This window comes from Phalangium opilio, unplaced genomic scaffold (genome assembly GCF_054372755.1).
Source record: "Phalangium opilio isolate 3A_F unplaced genomic scaffold, DU_Popi_V2 ptg000022l_1, whole genome shotgun sequence".
Classification (NCBI taxonomy): Eukaryota; Metazoa; Arthropoda; class Arachnida; order Opiliones; family Phalangiidae; genus Phalangium; species Phalangium opilio.
This window is the reverse complement of record NW_028324154.1, coordinates 5343306-5358145: the sequence shown is the minus strand read 5'-3', so window position 1 is coordinate 5358145 and position 14840 is coordinate 5343306. Positions and strand designations below refer to the sequence as shown.

Sequence of the window (14840 nt, the reverse complement as noted above, 5' to 3'; positions counted from 1 at the left end):
AGTACCTACAAGCACCCACAAGTACCTACAAGCACCCAGAAGTACCTACAAGCACCCACAAGTACCTACAAGTACCTAAAAGCACCTACAAGTACCTAAAAGCACCCACAAGTACCTACAAGCACCCACAAGTACCTACAGGCACCCACAAGTACCTACAAGCACCTACATGAATCCACAAGTACCTATAAGCACCCACAAGTACCCACAAGCACCCACAAGTACCCACAAGCACCTACAAGTACCCATAAGCACCTACAAGTACCCACAAGTACCTACAAGCACCCACAAGTACCTACAAGCACCTACATGAATCCACAAGTACCTACATGAATCCACAAGTACCTACATGAATCCACAAGTACCTATAAGAACCCACAAGTACCTACAATCACCCACAAGTACCTACAAGCACCCACAAGTACCTACAAGCACCTACAAGTACCTACAAGCACCCACAAGTACCTACAAGCACCCACAAGTACCTACAGGCACCCACAAGTACCTACAAGCACGTACATGAATCCACAAGTACCTATAAGCACCCACAAGTACCCACAAGCACCCACAAGTACCCACAAGTACCTACAAGCACCTACAAGTACCTACAAGCACCCACAAGTACCTACAAGCACCCACAAGTACCTACAGGCACCCACAAGTACCTACAAGCACCTACATGAATCCACAAGTACCTATAAGCACCCACAAGTACCCACAAGCACCCACAAGTACCCACAAGTACCTACAAGCACCCACAAGTACCTACAAGCACCCACAAGTACCTACAAGCACCCACAAGCACCTACAAACACCCACAAGCACCTACAAGTACCTAAAAGCGCCCACAAGTACCCACAAGAACCCACATGTACCTACAAGCACCCACAAGTACCTACAAGCACCCACAAGTACCTAAAAGCACCCACAAGTACCTACAAGCACCCACAAGTACCTACAAGCATCCACAAGTACCTACAAGCACCCACAAGCACCCGGGGCAAGCACCCACAAGTACCTACAAGCACCCACAAGTACCTACAAGCACCCACAAGCACCTACAAAAACCCACAAGCACCTACAAGTACCTAAAAGCACCTACAAGTACCTAAAAGCACCCACAAGTACCTACAAGCACCTACAAGCACCCACAAGTACCCACAAGCACCTACAAGTACCCATAAGCACCTACAAGTACCCACAAGTACCTACAAGCACCCACAAGTACCTACAAGCACCTACATGAATCCACAAGTACCTACATGAATCCACAAGTACCTACATGAATCCACAAGTACCTATAAGAACCCACAAGTACCTACAAGCACCCACAAGTACCTACAAGCACCTACAAGTACCTACAAGCACCCACAAGTACCTACAAGCACCCACAAGTACCTACAGGCACCCACAAGTACCTACAAGCACCTACATGAATCCACAAGTACCTATAAGCACCCACAAGTACCCACAAGCACCCACAAGTACCCACAAGTACCTACAAGCACCCACAAGTACCTACCAGCACCCACAAGTACCTACAAGCACCCACAAGTACCTACCAGCACCCACAAGTACCTACAAGCACCTACATGAATCCACAAGTACCTACAAGTACCCACAAGTACCTACAAGTACCCACAAGCACCTACAAGCACCCACAAGTACCTACAAGCACCCACAAGTACCTACAAGCACCCAGAAGTACCTACAAGCACCCACAAGTACCTACAAGCACCCACAAGTACCTACAAGCACCCACAAGTACCTACAATCATCTACATGAATCCACAAGTACCTACATGAATCCACAAGTACCTATAAGCACCCACAAGTACCTACAAGCACCCACAAGTACCTACAAGCACCCACAAGTACCTACAAGCACCTACAAGCACCCACAAGTACCCACAAGCACCTACAAGTACCCATAAGCACCTACAAGTACCCACAAGTACCTACAAGCACCCACAAGTACCTACAAGCACCTACATGAATCCACAAGTACCTACATGAATCCACAAGTACCTATAAGAACCCACAAGTACCTACAAGCACCCACAAGTACCTACAAGCACCCACAAGTACCTACAGGCACCCACAAGTACCTACAAGCACCTACATGAATCCACAAGTACCTATAAGCACCCACAAGTACCCACAAGCACCCACAAGTACCTACAAGCACCCACAAGTACCTACAAGCACCCACAAGTACCTACAAGCACCTACATGAATCCACAAGTACCTACAAGTACCCACAAGTACCTACAAGTACCCACAAGCACCTACAAGCACCCACAAGTACCTACAAGCACCCACAAGTACCTACAAGCACCCAGAAGTACCTACAAGCACCCACAAGTACCTACAAGCACCCACAAGTACCTACAAGCACCCACAAGTACCTACAAGCACCTACATGAATCCACAAGTACCTACATGAATCCACAAGTACCTATAAGCACCCACAAGTACCCAAAAGAACCCACAAGTACCCAAAAGCACCTACAAACACCCACAAGCACCTACAAACACCCACAAGCACCTACAAGCACCCACAAGCACCTACAAGAACTCGGGGCAAGCATCCACAAGCACCCGGGCAAGCCCCCTCAAGTACCCGGGGCAAGCACCCACAAGCACCCGGGGCTAGCACCCACAAGTACCTACAAGCACCCACTAGTACCTACAAGCACCCACAAGTACCTACAAGCACCCACAAGTACCTACAAGCACACACAAGTACCTACAAGCACCCACAAGTACCTACAAGCACCCACAAGTACCTACAAGCATCCAGAAGTACCTACAAGCATCCACAAGTACCTACAAGCACCCACAAGCACCCACAAGTACCCACAAGTACCTACAAGCACCCACAAGTACCTACAAGCACCCACAAGTACCTACAAGCACCCACAAGCACCTACAAACACCCACAAGCACCTACAAGTACCTAAAAGCGCCCACAAGTACCCACAAGAACCCACATGTACCTACAAGCACCCACAAGTACCTACAAGCACCCACAAGTACCTAAAAGCACCCACAAGCACCCGGGGCAAGCACCCACAAGTACCTACAAGCACCTACAAGCACCCACAAGTACCCACAAGCACCTACAAGTACCCATAAGCACCTACAAGTACCCACAAGTACCTACAAGCACCCACAAGTACCTACAAGCACCTACATGAATCCACAAGTACCTACATGAATCCACAAGTACCTACATGAATCCACAAGTACCTATAAGAACCCACAAGTACCTACAATCACCCACAAGTACCTACAAGCACCCACAAGTACCTACAAGCAACTACAAGTACCTACAAGCACCCACAAGTACCTACAATACCCACAAGTACCTACAGGCACCCACAAGTACCTACAAGCACCTACATGAATCCACAAGTACCTATAAGCACCCACAAGTACCCACAAGCACCCACAAGTACCCACAAGTACCTACAAGCACCCACAAGTACCTACCAGCACCCACAAGTACCTACAAGCACCTACATGAATCCACAAGTACCTACAAGTACCCACAAGTACCTACAAGTACCCACAAGCACCTACAAGCACCCACAAGTACCTACAAGCACCCACAAGTACCTACAAGCACCCACAAGTACCTACAGGCACCCACAAGTACCTACAAGCACCTACATGAATCCACAAGTACCTATAAGCACCCACAAGTACCCACAAGCACCCACAAGTACCCACAAGTACCCACAAGTACCTACAAGCACCCACAAGTACCTACAAGCACCCACAAGTACCTACAAGCACCCACAAGCACCTACAAACACCCACAAGCACCTACAAGTACCTAAAAGCGCCCACAAGTACCCACAAGAACCCACATGTACCTACAAGCACCCACAAGTACCTACAAGCACCCACAAGTACCTAAAAGCACCCACAAGTACCTACAAGCACCCACAAGTACCTACAAGCATCCACAAGTACCTACAAGCACCCACAAGCACCCGGGGCAAGCACCCACAAGTACCTACAAGCACCCACAAGTACCTACAAGCACCCACAAGCACCTACAAAAACCCACAAGCACCTACAAGTACCTAAAAGCACCTACAAGTACCTAAAAGCACCCACAAGTACCTACAAGCACCTACAAGCACCCACAAGTACCCACAAGCACCTACAAGTACCCATAAGCACCTACAAGTACCCACAAGTACCTACAAGCACCCACAAGTACCTACAAGCACCTACATGAATCCACAAGTACCTACATGAATCCACAAGTACCTACATGAATCCACAAGTACCTATAAGAACCCACAAGTACCTACAAGCACCCACAAGTACCTACAAGCACCTACAAGTACCTACAAGCACCCACAAGTACCTACAAGCACCCACAAGTACCTACAGGCACCCACAAGTACCTACAAGCACCTACATGAATCCACAAGTACCTATAAGCACCCACAAGTACCCACAAGCACCCACAAGTACCCACAAGTACCTACAAGCACCCACAAGTACCTACCAGCACCCACAAGTACCTACAAGCACCCACAAGTACCTACCAGCACCCACAAGTACCTACAAGCACCTACATGAATCCACAAGTACCTACAAGTACCCACAAGTACCTACAAGTACCCACAAGCACCTACAAGCACCCACAAGTACCTACAAGCACCCACAAGTACCTACAAGCACCCAGAAGTACCTACAAGCACCCACAAGTACCTACAAGCACCCACAAGTACCTACAAGCACCCACAAGTACCTACAATCATCTACATGAATCCACAAGTACCTACATGAATCCACAAGTACCTATAAGCACCCACAAGTACCTACAAGCACCCACAAGTACCTACAAGCACCCACAAGTACCTACAAGCACCTACAAGCACCCACAAGTACCCACAAGCACCTACAAGTACCCATAAGCACCTACAAGTACCCACAAGTACCTACAAGCACCCACAAGTACCTACAAGCACCTACATGAATCCACAAGTACCTACATGAATCCACAAGTACCTATAAGAACCCACAAGTACCTACAAGCACCCACAAGTACCTACAAGCACCCACAAGTACCTACAGGCACCCACAAGTACCTACAAGCACCTACATGAATCCACAAGTACCTATAAGCACCCACAAGTACCCACAAGCACCCACAAGTACCTACAAGCACCCACAAGTACCTACAAGCACCCACAAGTACCTACAAGCACCTACATGAATCCACAAGTACCTACAAGTACCCACAAGTACCTACAAGTACCCACAAGCACCTACAAGCACCCACAAGTACCTACAAGCACCCACAAGTACCTACAAGCACCCAGAAGTACCTACAAGCACCCACAAGTACCTACAAGCACCCACAAGTACCTACAAGCACCCACAAGTACCTACAAGCACCTACATGAATCCACAAGTACCTACATGAATCCACAAGTACCTATAAGCACCCACAAGTACCCAAAAGAACCCACAAGTACCCAAAAGCACCTACAAACACCCACAAGCACCTACAAACACCCACAAGCACCTACAAGCACCCACAAGCACCTACAAGAACTCGGGGCAAGCATCCACAAGCACCCGGGCAAGCCCCCTCAAGTACCCGGGGCAAGCACCCACAAGCACCCGGGGCTAGCACCCACAAGTACCTACAAGCACCCACTAGTACCTACAAGCACCCACAAGTACCTACAAGCACCCACAAGTACCTACAAGCACCCACAAGTACCTACAAGCACACACAAGTACCTACAAGCACCCACAAGTACCTACAAGCACCCACAAGTACCTACAAGCATCCAGAAGTACCTACAAGCATCCACAAGTACCTACAAGCACCCACAAGCACCCACAAGTACCCACAAGTACCTACAAGCACCCACAAGTACCTACAAGCACCCACAAGTACCTACAAGCACCCACAAGCACCTACAATCACCCACAAGCACCTACAAGTACCTAAAAGCGCCCACAAGTACCCACAAGAACCCACATGTACCTACAAGCACCCACAAGTACCTACAAGCACCCACAAGTACCTAAAAGCACCCACAAGCACCCGGGGCAAGCACCCACAAGTACCTACAAGCACCTACAAGCACCCACAAGTACCCACAAGCACCTACAAGTACCCATAAGCACCTACAAGTACCCACAAGTACCTACAAGCACCCACAAGTACCTACAAGCACCTACATGAATCCACAAGTACCTACATGAATCCACAAGTACCTACATGAATCCACAAGTACCTATAAGAACCCACAAGTACCTACAATCACCCACAAGTACCTACAAGCACCCACAAGTACCTACAAGCAACTACAAGTACCTACAAGCACCCACAAGTACCTACAATACCCACAAGTACCTACAGGCACCCACAAGTACCTACAAGCACCTACATGAATCCACAAGTACCTATAAGCACCCACAAGTACCCACAAGCACCCACAAGTACCCACAAGTACCTACAAGCACCCACAAGTACCTACCAGCACCCACAAGTACCTACAAGCACCTACATGAATCCACAAGTACCTACAAGTACCCACAAGTACCTACAAGTACCCACAAGCACCTACAAGCACCCACAAGTACCTACAAGCACCCACAAGTACCTACAAGCACCCAGAAGTACCTACAAGCACCCACAAGTACCTACAGGCACCCACAAGTACCTACAAGCACCTACATGAATCCACAAGTACCTATAAGCACCCACAAGTACCCACAAGCACCCACAAGTACCCACAAGTACCTACAAGCACCCACAAGTACCTACCAGCACCCACAAGTACCTACAAGCACCTACATGAATCCACAAGTACCTACAAGTACCCACAAGCACCTACAAGCACCCACAAGTACCTACAAGCACCCACAAGTACCTACAAGCACCCAGAAGTACCTACAAGCACCCACAAGTACCTACAAGCACCCACAAGTACCTACAAGCACCCACAAGTACCTACAATCATCTACATGAATCCACAAGTACCTACCTGAATCCACAAGTACCTATAAGCACCCACAAGTACCTACAAGCACCCACAAGTACCTACAAGCACCCACAAGTACCTACAAGCACCTACAAGCACCCACAAGTACCCACAAGCACCTACAAGTACCCATAAGCACCTACAAGTACCCACAAGTACCTACAAGCACCCACAAGTACCTACAAGCATCCAGAAGTACCTACAAGCATCCACAAGTACCTACAAGCACCCACAAGCACCCACAAGTACCCACAAGTACCTACAAGCACCCACAAGTACCTACAAGCACCCACAAGTACCTACAAGCACCCACAAGCACCTACAAACACCCACAAGCACCTACAAGTACCTAAAAGCGCCCACAAGTACCCACAAGAACCCACATGTACCTACAAGCACCCACAAGTACCTACAAGCACCCACAAGTACCTAAAAGCACCCACAAGTACCTACAAGCACCCACAAGTACCTACAAGCATCCACAAGTACCTACAAGCACCCACAAGCACCCGGGGCAAGCACCCACAAGTACCTACAAGCACCCACAAGTACCTACAAGCACCCACAAGCACCTACAAACACCCACAAGCACCTACAAGTACCTAAAAGCACCTACAAGTACCTAAAAGCACCCACAAGTACCTACAAGCACCTACAAGCACCCACAAGTACCCACAAGCACCTACAAGTACCCATAAGCACCTACAAGTACCCACAAGTACCTACAAGCACCCACAAGTACCTACAAGCACCTACATGAATCCACAAGTACCTACATGAATCCACAAGTACCTACATGAATCCACAAGTACCTATAAGAACCCACAAGTACCTACAATCACCCACAAGTACCTACAAGCACCCACAAGTACCTACAAGCACCTACAAGTACCTACAAGCACCCACAAGTACCTACAAGCACCCACAAGTACCTACAGGCACCCACAAGTACCTACAAGCACCTACATGAATCCACAAGTACCTATAAGCACCCACAAGTACCCACAAGCACCCACAAGTACCCACAAGTACCTACAAGCACCCACAAGTACCTACCAGCACCCACAAGTACCTACAAGCACCCACAAGTACCTACAAGCACCTACATGAATCCACAAGTACCTACAAGCATCCACAAGTACCTACAAGCACCCACAAGCACCCACAAGTACCCACAAGTACCTACAAGCACCCACAAGTACCTACAAGCACCCACAAGTACCTACAAGCACCCACAAGCACCTACAAACACCCACAAGCACCTACAAGTACCTAAAAGCGCCCACAAGTACCCACAAGAACCCACATGTACCTACAAGCACCCACAAGTACCTACAAGCACCCACAAGTACCTAAAAGCACCCACAAGTACCTACAAGCACCCACAAGTACCTACAAGCATCCACAAGTACCTACAAGCACCCACAAGCACCCGGGGCAAGCACCCACAAGTACCTACAAGCACCTACAAGTACCTACAAGCACCCACAAGCACCTACAAACACCCACAAGCACCTACAAGTACCCACAAGTACCTACAAGCACCCAGAAGTACCTACAAGCACCCACAAGTACCTACAGGCACCCACAAGTACCTACAAGCACCTACATGAATCCACAAGTACCTACAAGTACCCACAAGTACCTACAAGTACCCACAAGCACCTACAAGCACCCACAAGTACCTACAAGCACCCACAAGTACCTACAAGCACCCAGAAGTACCTACAAGCACCCACAAGTACCTACAGGCACCCACAAGTACCTACAAGCACCTACATGAATCCACAAGTACCTATAAGCACCCACAAGTACCCACAAGCACCCACAAGTACCCACAAGTACCTACAAGCACCCACAAGTACCTACCAGCACCCACAAGTACCTACAAGCACCTACATGAATCCACAAGTACCTACAAGTACCCACAAGTACCTACAAGTACCCACAAGCACCTACAAGCACCCACAAGTACCTACAAGCACCCACAAGTACCTACAAGCACCCAGAAGTACCTACAAGCACCCACAAGTACCTACAAGCACCCACAAGTACCTACAAGCACCCACAAGTACCTACAAGCACCCACAAGTACCTACAATCATCTACATGAATCCACAAGTACCTACCTGAATCCACAAGTACCTATAAGCACCCACAAGTACCTACAAGCACCCACAAGTACCTACAAGCACCCACAAGTACCTACAAGCACCTACAAGCACCCACAAGTACCCACAAGCACCTACAAGTACCCATAAGCACCTACAAGTACCCACAAGTACCTACAAGCACCCACAAGTACCTACAAGCATCCAGAAGTACCTACAAGCATCCACAAGTACCTACAAGCACCCACAAGCACCCACAAGTACCCACAAGTACCTACAAGCACCCACAAGTACCTACAAGCACCCACAAGTACCTACAAGCACCCACAAGCACCTACAAACACCCACAAGCACCTACAAGTACCTAAAAGCGCCCACAAGTACCCACAAGAACCCACATGTACCTACAAGCACCCACAAGTACCTACAAGCACCCACAAGTACCTAAAAGCACCCACAAGTACCTACAAGCACCCACAAGTACCTACAAGCATCCACAAGTACCTACAAGCACCCACAAGCACCCGGGGCAAGCACCCACAAGTACCTACAAGCACCCACAAGTACCTACAAGCACCCACAAGCACCTACAAGCACCCACAAGCACCTACAAGTACCTAAAAGCACCTACAAGTACCTAAAAGCACCCACAAGTACCTACAAGCACCTACAAGCACCCACAAGTACCCACAAGCACCTACAAGTACCCATAAGCACCTACAAGTACCCACAAGTACCTACAAGCACCCACAAGTACCTACAAGCACCTACATGAATCCACAAGTACCTACATGAATCCACAAGTACCTACATGAATCCACAAGTACCTATTAATCAAAACGCGTCTTGGATTTAACCAAGACCTACAAAGTATCGATAAGAACAAGGTTAATCACTTGACTGAATGCGCAGATATTGAAACTTTTTTTTTAATTAAAACTTACATGCTTAAGAAAGTATGTTCCATCACCCTATTCCATTGAATAAACTTACTTTACTGGTAGTAAATTTTTTCCCTCTCAATAATTTGAAAAATTTACTTATCTCGGGTTTTCGAGCACAATTCCATTCCCCGAAAACATTTTATAACTACATTTATTATCACTTTTAAGAGAGTACGTGTATGACATTGTGTCGTTAATAGGTTGCTAACATATCCCCGTTTATGCCCTGAACGCTCCATAGTGAAACCTTTTGTTAATTTTAGTGCAAATTTCAACAATGGCAGCACATTCAACATGGACGTTATGATTTTTACTCTTGGTTAAACTGACTTATGTTAATAGACCACTTCGACATGGGAAGACACGGGGGTAAAACTTTGCCTTCCATCTCGCTCGAGTCGATGGAAAGATCATAAATAGAGCAGAGACGGCGAGGGGTCAAACCCCCCCCCCCTCCCATATGTCCCGATACTAAGGATTGACATCTCTTTTTTACGTAAAAAGGGTCTATAGCAACGGTACGACAGACAATGTTCAAACGGTTCTGCCATGGCGTTTCTATGGTTCGCAAGCAGTAGGGGCGTGCATGATATTCGTAATTTTTTGATTTTCTTTGTTGTAATTGTTAACTTAAGCGTGGTCGTAGCCTGAAATTTATGACTTGGTTATTTTGAAAAATAGCCTGCGTTCACCAAGTCGCGTGATCTACGACGCTGTGGCTCGACTCTGCTACTTAGTCTGTATATCTTCAGGAACAAGGATAATGCATTAACGGTTTTTAAAGGAATATGGGATTTTTAAACTTGTCGCTGCGAATCTTCCTATAGTAAATGTTGTATTTCTAGTAGCCCCAGAGACTTCTGGTAGCACTCTTTATGCATTTGGTAGAACAGTTTTATAGAAATTGAAATGGTAGAAGATATTTATAAAATAAGATTTGTTCGAATATTTAAACTTCAATTTGGTCGAATTATTTCGTAGTTGTCCTATTTCAAGGCGAGGAATGCTCTCAAAAACAATTACTATTTGCTGACGAATACCTTAAAAAGTGATTCACACAGAATTCTCGAGCAGCTTAACGCGTAATTGAGTGGGCTATTGCCTTGGTGACGAGGCCAGCGAAAGACAAGGCATGAGAATGGCACAAGGCGTACTTCTATCAAGGGGGGTATACAACTATACATCCTCCTTGTTCGTATCGGGCGCAGCAGAAGCTAAAGCAGACTACCCCCTAATCGTTTTTTCATTGTTACGTGTAGTTACTAGTTATGAGGTATTTTTCCACACGAAAACTCTTAAAAGTGATAATAAATGTAGTTATAAAATGTTTTCGGGGAATGGAATTGTGCTCGAAAACCCGAGATAAGTAAATTTTTCAAATTATTGAGAGGGAAAAAATTTACTACCAGTAAAGTAAGTTTATTCAATGGAATAGGGTGATGGAACATACTTTCTTAAGCATGTAAGTTTTAATTAAAAAAAAAGTTTCAATATCTGCGCATTCAGTCAAGTGATTAACCTTGTTCTTATCGATACTTTGTAGGTCTTGGTTAAATCCAAGACGCGTTTTGATTAATATCTGTTACTTCGGTCTTAATTTTTATTAATTTTGCGTACATGCGGTGGTGATTAATTTATTTCAGTGCTCATTCCCGCTAGCTGCAGAAAAGGAAATAGTTTGTCATTCAATAGACTGAGAGTTATTAGCTAAGGGGACGTCACATCAATATTTTTAGTCTTAATTTAAGCTGATGAAATTCGTAGATATACGAGGGTGTGATGTCATGACAAAGATTTTAGTTCGACTATTTCTGATGAACCCAGACCAGAATATACCAGTTGCTTTCACGTTAATTTTGAACCCCATTTCCAATGTCATTGTGTCAACAAGATCTTATTCAGAACGGATATTTCTCTTAACCTTTACACGAGATTCAACATATAGATTACCATCTTTTGTGATTAACTTTAACCTAATTTAAGAAACTAAAATAGTAATTTTTTTTGTTAAAAGTGGCATTAAATAAGACAACTAGCAATAATTTGGCAATATTTCAGGGGAAAAGAAATACAATTTTGTAGTGTTTTGGAAAAGCTGGCAATATCATAATAATTATAATATAATATAAATATAACGCGTCTTAAAAAGATTTTCTCTTCCGTATAGTGTGGTAGTTTGGCATATTTTATTTTTCGCTCTGTCCTTAAGTACAATTTTAATTGGATTTAGCCATTGGGATAGATGATAAATGATTAGCCAGCGTACTACGGGAGTCTGGCAATGGAACTGTGCTTAGATTTATCATTGAATATAGGAAATAATAGGATCAACAAATTATTTAGTAGTATTTATGAAACTAATGGTAACTATTTTACCTTTGATAAATAAAGTGAAATGAGAGTTACAGTAGTTTATTGATGACAAAAGTTAGGGTTAATAGTATTATTTATTTTATATAATAGTTAAAATATAAATTGTAATTTTTTAAAGTTATGGCTGTTCAGTAATTACTTAAAAGTCATTAAAACAATAAATTGCTTTAAGAATATTTTTGTTAAACTTTTTTTCAAAGTTAAAACACGTATGATTATTATTTTATTGGCATGTGCTAAAGATTTATTTTAAAAACACATTTGGTTTGATAATTGCTACATTTATTTATAGGACGCAATTTGGAATTGAATTTCCCTGGTTGTTATTTATTTATGGTATTCATTATAATTATTTTCCAGTAAATAAAAATTTTATTTTTCACGTTTAAAGCTAATAGTTGCGTATTTTTAAAGGGTTTCATTCGTAACTTTATAAAATTATTTTGGACACCAGAAAGGCTTTTGAGAATAATTAGTGATAGCGTCCTAACTGTCAAAAAATAGACCTTAACAGGGAAAAGCTAGGAATAACTATAATTAATTTTAACTGAATCTAAAATGTAAGTTTCACTATGAATACATGAGAGGGATTAAAAAAATGTTCAAAGAGAGTCATACGTGAAGGTTGGATTTAAAAAGTGTGAAAAGTTCAACATTAACGTTAGAGCACCAATAATCATTTTGTTAATCTCTCAAGTGAATAATTCAATGATGAAAAAATATTTATACACATGTAATCCTAGGACTGTAAAATTGAGAATATATAATAGCCAGAAAAATAGTAAGCATGGGTTTTAATGTTAAATTATTTTAGGTATAAAAAAGGGAAGGGGGAGTTTGTTAAAATACTGCTAATATACTTAAAGATGCTTTTTAAAAAGGGTAGTGATTTGTTGGTGTAGAATCTGCAGTTTAGCTCAGAGAGTTAATGAAGCGCCTTGTATTTCGTTAGTGACATCTTCAATCCAGTTGATTTATTTTTTTTTCTATATTTAATACTATTGAACTAAGATGGCGTTAGTGGTTAATGTCATTAATTGGTAGCTTTTTTTACTGGTTCCATCGCGCTTGGTTTTGTTTTATTGATGTAGAGTCTGCAGTTTAGTTCACAGTTAATGAGGAGCCTTGTGTTTCACTATTGAACTAAGATGGCGTTAATGGTTAATTTCAGTAATCGGTAGCTTTTTTACTAGCTCCATCGCGCGTGATTTTGTTATGTTAATGTAGAATCTGCAATTTAGTTCAGAGAGTTAATGATGTGCCTTGTGTTTGGTAGCGACATCTCCAGTCCATTTTATTTTGTTTTGATATTTATTACTTTTGAACTCAAATAGCATTATTACTGCTTAACGTCATTAATTGGCAGCTTTATTTTACTAATTCCATCGAGCTTGTTTTGTTTGGCAAACGTCCGTAAAATAACGTTCATAAGGCGTTTCGATGGAAATTTAAATTGAAGTCCAAGGTGATTAGGCGGTTAATCACAGTTGGGTTTTTTAGAGTTACGAGTGAAGTACTTGAGGTTTAATCGGGTGGTGAAGGAGGGGGGATTTGGGGTATTTCACCAGCCGCGGACACGGGGTAGTCAGTTCCTGTAGGGTAGGCATGCTGACAAGTCCCTTATTCCCTCAAAACTTTGTCGCCCAGAAGCTTGGCTTACAGGAGTGCGCCCAAACTCCCAACATAGTAAAGTACATAATTTTAGTAACAAACCATTGCTGTTCTAAATTTTAATAACGTTGAAGCAACTTGTGTTCAAAAAAGTTTTTTTAGCAAAATCATATCTGTTATGAACTTCTATTGTGTTGATGAACTTGAAGGCAAGGCTTGCCAAGTCGTTATATAACTATGCAGGGAAATTAAATAATTGACACGTATTATTTGGCCTTGGTACAGTTTGACGTTCTATAGACACTCACTCAACAAATACGAGGGTTATTTCTTTGAATATCTTTGCTGTTTTTAATCCAAAGTCGCTCTCATTCTTTGCACACGCCAGTCTAAAGTGTCTGTTATTTCGGCATAGAAGTTGAATATTTATATTTCTTGATCTGTCTATCGAAGTCTTGTGGTGTTGTTTTATATAATGATGATGTTCATACTTTTTGGCTGTGTAGTTTTAATCTTTTATTATACTGGTAAAGGCTATGATGAATTATCTTTCTGTTGAAGCTTAGCAGCTGGCACGTGTTGATACAATACGCTTGTAGTTGTACGAAAATAGTCTTTAAATTGCATGTTTCAAAGTTGAACATATGAACTGCTCGTAGCATTTTTGTCGAAATAATTTTGTTCTTCGGTATATTAGTTATGTAAAGGGGCGGAGGGGGAGGAGGCGAAAGAAAACTTTACCATTTACTGGCTATTATATGTTCATTTAAATA

At 43.7% G+C, this 14840-nt stretch overlaps 1 long non-coding RNA gene across 1 annotated transcript; it reads left to right on the top strand.

The window, feature by feature from the left end:
- Window positions 1–10483: 10483 nt before the first annotated feature.
- On the top strand, window positions 10484–12851 carry LOC149696141 (uncharacterized). The gene is made up of 2 exons (XR_016382552.1): window positions 10484–10995; window positions 11065–12851. It is a non-coding gene; the product is annotated as an uncharacterized LOC149696141 (long non-coding RNA).
- The last annotated feature ends 1989 nt before the right edge of the window (window positions 12852–14840 follow it).